Consider the following 3833-nt stretch of genomic DNA (forward strand, 5'->3'; position numbering starts at 1 on the left):
TACATGTTTTTACCACAACGCTACATGAAGATAGCAAAATTTTACTACATATTAATCGTTACGAAGTTATTAGAATTCATTGTTACATTCGCACCAATTAGGAACTGAATAGATTGCTTTTGTTGATCATACGTATAGGATACAGAGCACTTGTCGACTTATCGTTAAAAGACGAACTGATTATCGGTGATGACATGCGAAAATGTAGACGTTTAATATATGCTGGTTGGTTTGTGTGTTAATTAGCTGAAACAAATGTAACAGCAGGCGATTACAACTTTTGTGTAAATGAATTGGAAGAGGTTATTGGATTTATTGGTACTGTGAATAGTTACCGTTTGGTTATAATGGTCCGGAGTCTATTTTCACTGCGCAATGCCAATCTACACACTATAACAGGACTTTTGCAAGGCAATCACTTCATGTAATATATGATAGCCATCGTGAAGAGGAGGGGGACGCGTAACGAGATACGTCTTACCACCTTAACAATACCTAAAATGAATTTTTCGTTTTTAACACGTATAAGCAGCGAATTACTTTGTGACTATAGAGATTCACTGTGTGAATTTTAGAATCAAATAAGTTAGCACCATCTACAGATAGTCACTTTAATTAACTGAGCTAAGAAGCACTTGTGGCGTGAATCTTTGTGTGCTGGTGCCATGTGTCGCAGTTTCTGTAATTGATTAGTTGGCGACATGGATTATATGTGTAAATGGTGAAACGAATGTTATTTTATGCTTATCGTTACGCTTAAATCTATTTTTCTTAACTGTGAGACGAATTAGTACTTCTAAGCATGTGTAGCATAAACCCGCCAGGTTAGCCGAGAGCGCTTCCTGGATCCGGGTAGGCGCACCGGCCCCGGATCGAATCCGCCCGCCGGATTAACGACGAGGGCCGATGTGCTGGCCAGCCTGGATGTGGTTTTTAGGCGGTTTTCCACATCCCTCTAGGTGAATACCGGGCTGGTCCCCCCGTCCCACCCCAGTTACACGACTCGCAGATATTTGAAACACATACGCACTTTTCCATGATTTGTACCGGTCGCAGACAGATGGGGTACTCTGATGCCTTTCCGGGGGGTACGGGGTGGCGGCAGGAAGGGCATCTGGCTACCCCTTCACATTAACACGCCAAATCCGATTTAACCACGCCAACCCCATGCCAAATGGGGGACAAAGGCGCAAGCGATAGCGATAGATAATATGTGTAGCATAAACAATATTAGTTTACAGACAATTAAATGTAGTTTAGAGGGAGAGCAGTGCTGATAGGTTGGTCGACACTGTTTGTAAACCAAAGATGTGTTAGCAATTGGGGAGGAGTTATTTGTGCCAGTTCCTGGCAAGCGTCATGGTGACAATTCGTCGAGTCACGTCGCAACGTTGTTTGTGTAACGACAGAAGTGCTACAGATTTACGCCCTCCGTACATGTACTGAGGTGACATAAGTCATGGGATATCTCTTAACACCATGGCGGACCTCCTCTCGACAGGCGTAGTGCAGCAGTTCGACGTGGCACGGACTGAAGAAGTCGTTGGAGATCCCCTGCAGAAAAACTAAGCTATGCTGTCCTTATTACCGCCCATAATTGCGAAAGCGTTGCTGGTGCAGGATTTTGTGTACGAACTGATCTCTCCATTACGTCCCATAAATGTTCGATGGCATTCATGTCGGCCGATCTTGGTGGCCAAATCATCCTCTCAAACTGTTCATTATGTTCTTCAAAGCAATCGCGAAGGGCTTGACCAGGTGTCATGGCGAATTGTCATCCATAAAAATCCCATCATTGTTTGGGATCGTGAGGCCCATGAATGGCTGCAGTTGGTCACCAGGTAGCCAAACACAGCCATTTACAGTCAATGATTTGTTCTGTTGGATTAGAGGACCCACTTTATTCCATATAAGCACAGTCCACACTATTATGGAGGCACCACCAGCCGGCCCAGTACCTTGTTGACAACTTCGGTTCATGGCTTCATGGGTCTGCGCAACGCTCTAAACGCTACCATCAACTCTTACCAACTGTAATCGGGACTCATCGGACAAGACCACTATTTTACAATCATCTAGGGTCCAAACGATAGGGTCACGATCCCAGTAGAGGTGCTGAAGGCGTTGTCGTGCCGTTAGCAAATGTACTCTCGTTTTTCTCTGCTGCCACAGCCCATGAACGCCAAATTTCGCCGCACTGTCCTAACTGGTACGTTCGTCGTACGTCCCACATTGATTTCTGCGGTTTCTTCACGTAGTGTTGCTTGTGTGTTAGCACTGACAACTCTAAGCAAATGCTGCTGCTCGCGGTCGTTAAGTGAAGGACTTTCGCCACATCGTTGTGGATGGTGAGAGGTAACGCATGGAATTTGCTATTCCTGACATAGTCTTGACACTGTGGGTCTCAGGGTACTGAATTCCCTAACGATTTCTGAAATGGAATGTACCATGCGTCTAATTACAGCTACGATTAATTACCATCATGTGGCCATAATCATGTCGGAAATCTTAGCATATGAATCATATGTTTTCAAGTGACCACTCCGTCAACGTATTTCCCTTTTATACTTTGCGTACGCGATACTACTGCCATTTGTATATGTACATCTCGCTATGCCATGACTTTTGTCACGTTAGTATCGTGTTTTCCTACGATTATTTCATAGCCAACTTCCGTCTGTATTTGTGTGTGTGTGTGTGTGTGTGTGTGTGTGTGTATGTGTGTGTGTGTGTGTGTGTGTGTGTGTGTGTGTGTGTGTGCGTGTGTGTCAGTTGGCAGTGCTATCAAAAACAGTGTCTTCTCCATGTGACCGAGCGAGGTGGCGCAGTGGTAAGACACTGGACTCGCATTCGGGAGGACGACGGTTCAATCCCGCGTCCGGCCATCCTGATTGAGGTTTTCCGTGATTTCCCTAAATCACTCCAGGCAAATGCCGGGATGGTTCCTCTGAAAGGGCACGGCCGACTTCCTTCCCCATCCTTCCCCAATCCGATGAGACCGATGACCACGCTGTCTGGTCTCCTTCCCCAAAAACCAACCAACCTCCTCCTCCTCCTCCTCTCCATGTGATATTCGTCCCTGCCACCACACATCTCATAATGCAAGCAGTTTCCTGTTTCTTTCCCTCCACTCCAGCCCGAATTGTTTTTCAATACAAATTTAATGATTGTGGGAGCTTGGATACATTGTATTACTGTAAAATGCATGTTACAGAACAGTATTTCTGTCCGATGCCTTACGGTAGAGTTAAAGTCATTCCTAATTAGGAATAAACAGCGTAAGTGATTCAGTGGCATTGCATGTGCTGTTGCTGCTAATGTCGATGACTTTCCAGCAACAGCCGATGACACAACACTGTTGATCTTACTTTTCATGCAAGTGCAATTTATATGCACCAACATAAAGGTCTATATAATTATTGCCATTAGTTTGTTCGCAGTCGTACATTCTCTCTCATGTTCAAAGACAAAGTTTCCCGTTACTATTGATAAGTGCAAAAGATGTTTGTGAATAACAGAAACAGCCGGCCGAAGTGGCCGTGCGGTTAAAGGCGCTGCAGTCTGGAACCGCAAGACCGCTACGGTCGCAGGTTCGAATCCTGCCTCGGGCATGGATGTTTGTGATGTCCTTAGGTTAGTTAGGTTTAACTAGTTCTAAGTTCTAGGGGACTAATGACCTCAGCAGTTGAGTCCCATAGTGCTCAGAGCCATTTGAACCAATAACAGAAACAACTTCTATATAAGCACAAAGAAGAATTGAAGGGATCTTTGTTATGTATTTGTTTGTGGTTTTTTAACTTTATCTTTCTTAAGGAAACTGCGTTTTCTAGCGC

Source organism: Schistocerca piceifrons, chromosome 8 (genome assembly GCF_021461385.2).
Source record: "Schistocerca piceifrons isolate TAMUIC-IGC-003096 chromosome 8, iqSchPice1.1, whole genome shotgun sequence".
Classification (NCBI taxonomy): Eukaryota; Metazoa; Arthropoda; class Insecta; order Orthoptera; family Acrididae; genus Schistocerca; species Schistocerca piceifrons.